The following is a 12245-nucleotide window of genomic DNA, read 5'->3' on the forward strand; positions in this document are numbered from 1 at the left end:
GTATACTTTCAAATGCTACTGTTTAAAGTTTTGTTCTCCTATTATCTTGATAGGTAATTGCAGAATGTAAAAATGTGCTTCAATTTGTACAGTGTGTATTTATATTTTTGTATTATGACACTTCTTACCTGTCCAGTGTGCTGCCAATAGTGTAAGTAAGGAGGGGCTGGCCAAGGTAACACACATTATTTATGCATTCAGCTCTCAATGAAGCAGAGAGGGTTACCTGTCCAAAACATCTCCCCTTCGTAAAATTTTTACAATGGGCCATCGGAGGGGGTGAGGAATCTGGTAAGTGAACCTTATACTTTTGTCTTTAAATACTCCTTAAAATAAATGAAGTGCTTATGTTGGCCAAGAATGTTTGTGTCTAATCTGCTTGCAATGTTATGTGCAAAAGTACTAATTTGTTTTTTTATTGTTTGACTCCACAGTTTCCTTCAACGCCACAGGAATGGCAGACAGTGGCTTAACAATTTGCCCAGCGGTGGGACTTCCCCAACTGCGGAGGGGCAATCAATGGGAAGCACGTCCACATTGTCCCACACCCCAACTCGGGGTCATACTATTACAAATATAAGGGGTTTAATAGCATAGTGATGTTGGCGGTGGTGTCGGCGACAAAAGAGTTTTTGTATGTGGACATGGGGGAGAATGGCTGGATGTCGGATGGTGGAGTCATCGCCCAGACCGAGTTCTATAGATGGCTCCAGAGTGGTGGCTTGGGATTGCCACCTGCTGAAGAGAACGTGGCAGGACTCCCATTCCTCTTCATCACAGATGAAGCGTTTGGGCTTAGAGAACACCTGATGTGGCCATTCCCCATGAGGACCCTCACCCCGGACCAGAGGGTTTTTAACTACGGCTGGCCAGAGCCAGAAGAGTGGTGGAGAATGCTTTCGGCATAATGGCCAGCCAGTTCTGCCTATTCCTCACTGCAATCAACATGGCGGAATATAAACTAAACCATATCGTACTTGCATGCTGCATTATGCACAACCTTTTAAGGAAAAATGCTACAAACTATGTGGCCTCAGTTGGGCCTGAAGCCGGATTTCTCGATCAGTCAACCCTGACGGCACTTGAACCTGGCCGTCCTGCCTTGCCCCCCCAAAGCGCATGCAAAGTGCGGCAAAAATATATTGAATACTTTGCGGGCAGGGGGGCCATTGATATGCCAGCAAATGTCTGAGACATTTTTTAAATAAATCTATTTTTGAAACAGAACTAATATTTCATTTGATTTACTGCTTGTGTTTCTTTTAGCTGTCTCCTAGGTTCTCCAATGGGCTTTTTTTTTGGCCATTTTCTTCAATAGTGCAAATGTAATTTTTTGGATACATGATGTGACAATCTCTTCTTCAGATAACTAATATGTTGTGGGTCTGCTACACACACACCTTGTTTTTGTTGGTAATGTATGTAATGCATTAATGATAAAAAATATCCTTTTCAGCACCATAAATTAATTGTTTTGAGTCCCAAAAATATCCTGATGGGGGCAAATTTTACTGCACTGTGGGGGTTATTTACTAAAGGAAAATCCACTTTGCACTACAAGTGCAGCTGAAAGTGCACTGAAATTGCACTGAAAGTGCACTTGTAGTGCAAAGTGGATTTGCCTTTAGTAAATAACCCCCATTGCCACTGTAAACACCAACTTACTCCAAAAACTGGTATTGAGCATTGAAAGAAGAAGCCACACATTGTTGAGTAGAAAACATTTTACTCAAAGCACATTCATATGTGCGTTAGAAAAGGTTTTATTTAACAAACCAACATCTTTGGTGTATAGATTTTTTTTTTTACATTAGAAATATCCTTTTTTTTAGTTAAACAGGCATGTTTCAAACCATAACATACACAACTCAGGAACTTACAAAGTTCAACTTTGATAAAGGCAATATCAGACATTAGTATGTCAAAACTGTGTTGATCTTGCCTTCATCAGATGGGGTGATGTGTCACCCCTGTAAAAGCCAAATTTTGAAGATGCACACAAATTGGGAGTCAAAATGTGGATTTCCCTCCCGATCCCATGCCTAATGTCAACATGTGCTAGCTCCCATCATAGGGGATCGATGAACATTTTTCGGGGGTGCAACCGGTTCCTCTCCCTACTTGAGTTGCGAGGAAGGGGTTGCACCCACAAAACGCGTACCTTGATATCCCGTGATGGCAGATAGCACATATTGACACCCTGGGGGAGATTTACTAAAACTGGAGCAGCTGTGCATGGTAGCCAATCAGCTTCTAACCACAGTTTGTTCAATGAAGCTTTGCAATAGAAACTGGAAGCTGATAGGTTTCTCTGCAGAATTGAGCCTCATTTTGCACTCTCCAGCTTTAGTAAATAAACCGCACTGTGTGCATCTTCAATATAATAAAATACTTTAAAACTTGATTTAAAATACAAAATTAGACAAAACAGTACAATTTTTGTGTGTTTTAGATTCTGCCTAAAACATCAATGATTCATTTTTTGTTGAACATCATTGATGTTTTCCTTTAACTTGTTTAAATTCAAATTGCACCCCATTATCTCCCCGATGAGGATCTGGGCACTTGCACTTGTGAAATGAGATTCTTCTTCCACAACATCCACATCACCTAAAAAAAAACACACACCATGTATAAAAATGCAGGCACACATCTATTACTTGAAGCTGTGGTCTCAGACACTCACCTGTTGTGGCCACTATTTCGCCCACTTCATAAATGTCTCCCTCCTCATCCTCAGGTTGTGGTGTGGGGAGTTCCCCTTCTTTAGGAGGTTGGGGGTCCCTGGTGTCCTCAGATGTCCAGAGTCTTTTCTCCCCTATGTGAATTGAAAAAAGGTATACTTAGGTCAGATATAGGAATATGAAACATTGCTTGGAAGTGTCGTACAATTGTCTGTTTTGGCAGAGTTCCAAGCTGAAGACATTATTTTTTTCCCTTTCTAAAGCTGGAATACTTCCCTTTTTTGTACAATCTTCACACATGGAGACACCCCTAGTATCCACTGGAGCACCTGTGTGGGATACCATAAAAAGGTTGTTATGGTGTCCCAGACTAGTGCTCCTGCGTCCAGATGTGTAAACAGCTGCTGAGTGTCCTCTCCTTACACTGAATCAAGTTTGCATTTCATTCTAGTTACAAACCCATCTAGACAACAATGTAATAAACTTCTTTTAATACAAATAGGCATGACCAAATGTAGTTAACCTGCATCTGCCAAAAACATTGTACTAGTGGGCGAACAAACGATGTTTACTACAACCGATTACTGTGCCCATGAACCTGAAAGTTGCCATTTTAAACTGTACAACAGTAAAAAAAAGCACATGGAGCAGCATGCAAGTAATAATAATAATAATAATAATAATAATAGGAACACAGGACAAATACTTACTTTTTAGAAGCACTTTCCTGATCCTTCTGTACTGATCCTGCTTCCTCAATTTCAGGTCTGACCAGCGTTTCCTCAATTGCTCCTTGGATCGTCGTACCCCAAAATTCCTGTGCAGACTTTTCACAACTTTAGTCATGAACTTGGCCTTTTTTACATTTGGGTTTGGGTACGGTCCATACTTCCCATCATAGTCGGCTCTCTTCAAGATGTCCACCATCTCCACCATCTCTACAAAGGACATTGAGGCCTTATATCTCCTCCAGGATCAGGACGTTTGTGGCTCCGGGCTTTCCTCGTCGTTGCTTCTATTATCACGCATCTGTTGTCTCTCCGCCATGTGCTCTCCCACTGCGCCGAAAGAGAAGGGGCAAGGAATAGACTAGAAAGTAGGTCAGGGGAGGGCGGAGTTTAACGCATGCGCAGTGTATATAAGCATAACACGCGTGTGTCATACGTATGATCTGTGAGCAGGAGTAGGAGTAGCGGAAGCTCCGATCGTGATAACGAAGGTACAATTTTAACTTGGGAGATCAGTGGCCTATACTGCTTATAGATAGAGGCCTATATTGGGACAAGATTAAGAGAGTTTAGCCTGACATTAGGGTTTGTTTTGTGTTGTGTCTTGCAGAGAAAATGGATGGCTTCAATGATCATGACTTTCTCCCCCTATTTATTGATAAGTACAGGGAGCTGCCCTGTCTGTGGCAGGTGAAACACCCCTTTTATACTAATAAAAGAAAGAGGAAGGCAGCGCTGGATCAATTGCTGGAATTAGTGAAGCCCCAGATCCCCACGGCAACCATCCCCTATTTAAAGGCAAAAATTGGTGGTCTGAGGAGCACTTATAATAGGGAGCGCAAGAAGGTCCAGGATTCCCAGAGATCAGAAGCTGCAGCAGATGACATTTATGTCCCCAGGCTGTTGTACTATGACAGACTGCGTTTTCTGTCAGACCAGAGTGAAATCAGGCCATCACTCTCCACTCTTCAACGCTTCCTTCCACCTCAGATGAGGCTTCCGACGTACAACCTGGGCCTTCCAGCCCGGAAGATGTGGAGGAGCCCAGATTGAGCCAGGTATAGCATTATTCAACATATTTCTTGTCGTAAAATTAGTGATGTTAACTAGATGTTATCATTGATCACTAATTTCTGATTTAACAAAGTGGTTTACATATCAATAGACAGTAGTAGCCAAAAATGATTGGGACAAGAATGAAAAATGCTGGGCTCAGAATGATAGTCTTTTCTATTTATTAACATTCAATTTGCAACAATCATGAGCTGAAAATTGTGTGTGATTGATGAACAAAAAAATAAAACTATGTCCCTTTTTCATACACAGGAAAGTCTCAGCCAGGAGGAGGCTGTGGAAAGTGGCAGCCAGGAGGTGGTGGGGGTAAGTAGCAGCCAGGAGGTGGGGGGGGGTAAGTGGCAGCCAGGAGGTGGCCGGGCCCAGTAGCCTGACAAAAACCCAGATCCTTCCCCTCCGCCTTCAAAACAAAAGGCCCAGGAAGGGGAGTAAAATGAAGGAGGCAGCACTTGAGTTAATTTGGCAGGCTAATGCGAACCCCCCCAATCTTCAAGAGGCCTATGCCTGCATGACAGCCTGCAAAATGCAGGAAATAGAGGAGGGCCAACGCCTCTTCTGTGAGGAAGTGATCTGTCTGGCCCTAAATAAGGGGTTGAGGGGCGAACTCACAAGCCAAACCCACCTGTGTGAGTTGGACCATCCTCCTCCTCCTCCACCTCCTGCCACAACACCAACACCAGAGCCACAGCCTGGAAGCAAGCATAGAAGCAAGCGTGGAAGGAAGACAAGAGAGTGATGGCCTGGGTTCAGTCTGGTCTGACAGAAGACGTTGTATGACCACAGCCTGGGGACATATATGTCATCTGCTGCTGTTCCTGATCTCTTGAAGTCCTGGACCGGATTGTGCTCACTATTATATGGACTCCTCAGGCTACCATTTTTGCCTGTAAAATAGTTGATGTCTGCTCTGTGGTACAAAGGCTTCGCCAATTTCACCAGTTTATCCAGCATTGCCTTCCTCTTTATTTTGTTATGACCCCTAATAAATGTCTATTTTTTTTCACAAATACTTGCCTATGTGTTTTACTTCATAAAGGAGAGTTTGTGAGTAGGCAGGTACATTTCAAAAAGACAATGTCAAATTAACAAGGGACACCAATACCAACCAATCCCCTTGAGGTTAAAAAATACAAGATGATAATGGTGTTGTGGTAACTTGACACACAAAATGACAAAAAATATTATGGAGATCACTAGAAAAAAAAAAAAAAACAGGAGATCTTGATAAAAAAATAAATAAAAAAAATCACTATAAGAACAATTTGAAACATTATTATGGAGATCTGACCAAAAAAATAAAAAATATTATTCAGGAGATCACGAGAAATAATAAAGAAATCAGTTTGTCAGAACTCTGTGTGAATATGAGCAGGAAAACAACTTCATTATTCTAGCATTATAAAGAAGAAGAGAATGCGCTGCATTAAAAGATAAAAAAATTTGCAGCGTGACAAATGTGCTATCTCCATTACGAATGGTAGTTTTACCAGACCGAGCGCTTCCGTCTCATACTTGATTCAGAGCATGCGTGGAAATTTGTGCGTCTACACACGCTCGGAATTTACGAGAACGGATTTTGTTGTCGGAAAATTTGAGATCCAGCTTTTAAATTTTTGTTGTCGGAAATTCCGACAGCAAATGTCCGATGGAGCCTACACACGGTCGAAATTCCGAGCGTGTATACGCGGCATAAGGGTTTGGGCAGAGGAACAACAGTTTTACAGGACATTAATGATTAGGAAAGCAGAGAATAAACAACTTTTTCAGAGGCAAAAGACCTTTGGGGAGGGGGAAAGGGTGGAGCGAATGTTGGCCTATCTGGTCAAGACAAACTCTTGAGGGTAGGGTTTCTTCACATACTCCAGAAATTGTAGATAAGTTCAAAGAATATTATGAGCACCTGTATAGTTCTCAGCAATAGGAAATGGGGGAGGAAGTGGATGCTTTTTTTAGGGGCTTGGCGATTCCAGCCCTCTCTGAAACTGACAGAGATGAACTGGACCTGCCAATAATATTAGAGGAACTGCAGCAGGCCACAAGGGAGATGGCAGACCAGAAGTCTCCTGGTCCTGACGGTCTTCTGGCAGAGACCTATAGACACTATGGGAAGGTGTTATTACCCGAGCTGTTGGGGAACTTAAATTGATGGAGGGGGAGCTCCCCACATCTATGATGGAATCTACCATAGTTGTGATACATAAGGAAGGCAAGGATCCACTTAATACATCCTCATATAGACCCACTTCTTTACTGAGTAAGGATGTTAAAATTTTGGCAAAGGTCTTGGCGACCAGGTTAACTAGGGTCATCCAGAAACTTGTCCACCCCGATCATTCGGGATTTATACCTGGAAGATCCACTAGCATAAATATAAGACATGTGTATTTGAATTTACAGGTCCCGGCTGATGGGGATGGATCAAGGGCCATTTTTTCTTTGGATGCCGCTAAGGCATACTTGTGGAGGGTCCTGGCTGAGTTTCAATTCGGCCCACACTTTATTAACTGGATAAAAATGCTATACAAGGGGCCAGAGGCAAAAGTGAGAGTGAACAATGTCCCCCCTGCTCTTTGCCCTCGCAATCGAACCTCTGGCAGTGGCTCTTAGGTCTTCCCCGCAGGTAATAGGATTTAAAAGGGGAATAGTGGAAGAAAAAGCGCCATTATATGCGGATGACCTTTTATTATATCTAGGAGATACGCAGGCTTCCTTGCTGAAGGCAATGAAAATAATAAAAAATTTTGGCCAATTTTCTGGACTCACTATCAACTGGGAAAAATCCGCACTGTTACCAATAGATCCCCTGGACAGTGCCTTGCCTGAGGAGGTCGCCCAAATTCAAATAGTGGACAAAATGAAATACTTGGGAATTAATATCACAAGAGACCCTAAACAGTTTATCATAAATAATATTATCCCACTATTGGAAAAATTCAGGGGAAAAACTAAAACATGGAAACGTCTCCCATTATCAGTAGCAGGACGATGTAACTTGATCAAAATGCTATGGATGTCACAGCTTTTGTATGCATTGCATAAGTCTGCAGTGTGGATATACAAAAAGTGGCTCCAAAAGTTAGACGTTCTTTTCAGAGAATTAATTTGGAAAGGTGGTCCGACAAAAATCCGTCTGCGTACCTTACAATTACAGAGACAGGAAGGATGGGTTGCACTTCCACACCCTTAGAGCTATTTCCTCGCGGCACAATTCAGCATATAGGAGGGTGTAGCGGATCGGAAAGGGGGATATGTAGGGAAGGAAATGTTGCTACAAAACAGCCCACATGGATCAATGGTAGAAGCTATGGAGGCGGGCTCTTTCCCCTCTAGGCTCCCCAACACTTATGCCCTGTACATATGATAGGATTTTCCGATGGAAAATGTGTGATAGGACCTTGTTGTCAGAAATTCCATCACACATTTTCCATCGGAATTTCCGACACACAAAGTTTGAGAGCAGGCTATAAAATTTTTCGACAACAAAATCCATTGTTAGAAATTCCGATCGTGTGTACACAAATCCGACGCACAAAGTGCCACACATGGTCAGAATAAATTAAGAGATGAAAGCTATTGGCTACTCCCCCGTTTATAGTCCCGACGTACGTGTTTTACGTCACCACGTTCAGAACGATCGGATTTTCCGACAACTTTGTGTGACTGTGTGTATGCAAGACAAGTTTGAGCCAACATCCGTCGAAAAAAAACCATGGACTTTGTTGTCGGAATGTCCGATCAATGTCCGACCGTGTGTATAGGGCGTAAGTCTAATGATTTTTTTACCAACTATGTCTGACTATGCTACATTCTGCCAATTATGTTTTGTTCTATATCATGTGCAACATGGATGTTGATAGTGGGCATGATACTATTTCCACCTCCATGTTACTATGTGTATATATTGTATCTTATGTTATTATTATTATTATTCAGAATTTATATAGCGCCAACAGTTTACACAGCGCTTTACAATATATAGCTATACTTATATTACCTGCATTGTGGTTTCTATTATCTGTATTAGTATATGTTATTAAAAACACTTTACAGACCCACAGCGTGTTCTTGCGTCCAGGTACATGCTTCATCTAAAGTCCAAAACCCCACCTTTTGTCTCGCATATTAGGGATGGAGGCATTGGACTGATACGTCCTACACCTCATCTAAAGTCCCAAATCTTTCTTTTGTAAGTCTAATGATTAAAACATGGAATACAGTGAAGACATTGCTAGGGTATAAGGGACTTACAGAGTATACTCCCTTATGGGAGAATAGAAATCTGGGTGAAATCCAGAAGATGGGGACAATTAAGGAATGGGAAAGGTGCAGAATAACGTTTATTAGCCAGGTATATAAGGAAGATACTCTGAAATCTTTTCAGAAATTGAGGGATCAATACTCAATATCGAATAAATCCTTTTTTAGGTACCTACAGGTCAGGCATGCTTTGGAGGCACAGTTTAGAGAGAGGGCACTTAAATAAAGCAAGATTCCTTTGCTCCAGAAGGTTATTAACACAACCACCCAAAAGGCCTTTTTTCAAGCTTATATCCACATATATTTAAGGGGAGCCTGGAGGGGGTAGGGGCCCCACTAAGTAGGAGGAGATGGGAACAAGATGTAGGAACTATATTGGAAGAGCAATGGAGTAGAATCCTTGAATTGAGCTCCTTGGTCTCACTTCCCCCCTCCCAAAAGATGTCACATTTGTTCCTGCTAATAGAGCTTATTATATTCCCTAAAACATTTTTTGTTTGGCCGTAAATTAGACGTTAGTTGTCCAAGATGTGTGGAAAGGGAAGGTGATTAATTGCACATGTTTTGGAGGTGTCCGAAGCTATTCCGGTACTGGAAGGAGGTGTCCGGAGTTATAGGTCAGGTATTCGGAGGACCTCCAAACCCCGATGTAAGGCTTTGTGTATTGGGGTTTGTAGAGGGGGAGGGGAACCCCGGATGCACCCACATTGCAATCCTCAGATGTCTATTTCAAGTGAGGAAATTGATAGCACAAAGGTGGCAGTCGTGTCGCCCCCATCCTGTATAGAATGGGAGTGAGGCATGAATGAGACAATCTGGAAGGAAAAATCTGTATATCTCAGACAAGGCTGTTTAAAGAAATATGAAGAGATCTGGAAACCCTGGTGGGAGGTAAAAGGATATCCTTCCTAGAGTGAGGTGGAAGACATTAATAGCCATGAACCATTTGTACAGAGGAGGAAGTAAAAGAAGGTTTGAAGAGAGGACAGAGATAAATGATACCTATGTCAAAGGAAAAAGAAAAGGGGTAGAGAACGAACGCAATAAAAATAAGAGGTGTCGTATAGGAATGGTAGAGTAGTGTGAATGAGGGTGAAAGGTGTGGGGCATGGAGGGGAGGGAGGTCGAGAGTAGGTATTGGGATAGTGAGGAAAGAGATGGAATAGAAGGGAAGTGAATGGTGCGACAGGGGGTGTTATGAGGGTAGGAATTGAGGTCTCAAATGGGAAATTTATGGGAGGAAGATGGACTTGGTATGGAACAAATAACTGAAAAATGTATTGCGAATATGTTCTCTTTCTCCTCTCTCTTTATTTTTGTATATTAAATGGGGTGGGATGGGAGTGGGACAGGGGACAAGGGTTGCTTTGTATGTAAAGATGCTTAATGGGAAAAACATTTTCAATAAAGATTATAAATTTAAAAAAAAATGTCAGGTTTAGGGCAAAAGTCAATGGATCACTCTAACAATTAGCCAGGCTAGTTACCACCTAGCAAACTAAATTTGTGAGCAGCCCTGTTCAGGACCAGGGTGCTGCATGTACATTTACACTTATAAAAATTCATTTTTACAATAATTTTAACATTAACTTGATCAGCATTCCAGCATTCATATTCACAGGCCAAATCAAGGGTTGTAGTGCAGTATCTAGGGGTAGGGCACATGCGTCTTTATTAGCTAGCAGCAAGCTTGTTATAAACCCAGAGCTGAAGAGAAAATGGTAGAGTGGCTAACCAAATTATTATCATCCTCCTCTGTCTCCCAGAAGCAGAACAACTTGAAGTCATCAGTAGCTGCTAAATTTTTTTTTCCTAAGGGTTACCTTGTTATTGATTGTTGAAGTGGCGCTTCCTATCCTAGCCACCCACGAGTATTGGCGTCAGATCTGGCGGCGCAATGTCTCCTGGGGCGGCACACTGACTCCTGGGAGCTATGAATCAATCTTCCCAGGAGTCAGTGTGGCTAGCCGCCACTAATTATCGAAATCTTCCGAAAGCGGAAGTGACGCGATGACGCCAGGACATTGCCATCACAACGGGGCGGGCACTTCCGACGACGCTGCCCGTTGTGATTGCAAGGTGAGAACTTCTACGAAGAAATTATATAAGTTGCTTTTAGAGACGAAAACAGACATCAGGGGATATTATGCACCAAAAAAGCGAGTGGTACATTTTGATTACATGAAATATTATGTTGGAACTCCGCTTTAAGTATTGAGGAAGGGGATAGCATGCCTCCCAACTTTCTGAGATGGGAATGAGGGACACCTATTAGAAAAAGTATGTAGGCATAGGACACGCCCCCCTTAAAGGAGAATTGTACAAAAGAAATGATTGGTTAAACCCACAAGTGCTTTTTTTTACCACTACTATTCCTTTATATTGGCTTTTGGAGGTTACAAATGCAGAAATTTAGAAACTGGATGAAAGGTTTAGCACTGGGAAACACTTTTTCAAAGAGAAATAGTGCATTTTTAATACAAGTATATAGATCAGACCAAAATGAGGGACAAATGAGGAGGTAAGAGGGACAGAGGGACTTTGTTCTGAATGAGGGACAGTTCCTCAAAGTCAGGGACAGTTGGGAACTATGGGGATAGTGATGATCAGGGCCAGATCTAGCCTATCTGATGTGGGACTGCAGTAAAAATATACAGGGGGGCCAGAAAATGCAAGGTCAACACGCAGTGTATAGGAGTAGAATGGCAATGTACAGGGATCAGCAGGGCAGAGGATTGGGTCAGCAGTTTGTAGGAAAGTCTACAGAGGCTGATAGTTTGTAGGGCAGTGTAAAGTGGGTTATCAGGGAAGTGTAAAGGGGTTAGCAGGGCATTATACAGTGGGCAGCAGAGCAGAAGACAAGGAGACAGCAGGGCAAAGGGCAGGGGGTCAGCAGGGCAGAGAATGATAGCTCTGCAAGAGTCAGTAGGGCAGTGTACAGGGGTCAGAAGGACACAGGACAGGGAGTCAGCGGGGCAGTGTATAGGGCATCAGCGGGGCAGAGGAAAGAGGTCAGCTGGGTGGAGAGCAGGGGTTATCAGGGCATAACACAGGGGTCAGTAGCACAGAGCACAGGGGTCAGCAGGAAGGAGGACAGAAGCCATAAGGTCAGAGGACAAGCATCAGCAAAGCAGAGGAAAAGGGTCTGCAGGGCATTGTATAGGAGTCAGCAGGATGGAGGACAGGGATCAGCGGGGCAGAAAAAAGGGGGTCAAAAGGGCAGTGTACAGTGGTAAGAAGGGCAGTGTGCAGGGATCAGCAGGATGGAGGACAGGAGTCAGCAGGACAGAGGTCAGCAAGGCGTGGGACAGGGGTAGGCAGAGTGGACAACAGGGGTCAGCAGGTGCCATTTCCCCTCTTAGCCAAAATCCCCCGATCCCCTCCTAGCACAAATATCCTCCCCCCATTCCTCTTCCTAACACAAATCCCCCCCCCATTACTCTTCCCAGCACAAATAGCACCCCCTATTCAAAAAAATGCTCATCCCAAGCATATATAATTT

This window comes from Aquarana catesbeiana, linkage group LG03 (assembly GCF_042186555.1).
Source record: "Aquarana catesbeiana isolate 2022-GZ linkage group LG03, ASM4218655v1, whole genome shotgun sequence".
NCBI lineage: Eukaryota > Metazoa > Chordata > Amphibia > Anura > Ranidae > Aquarana > Aquarana catesbeiana.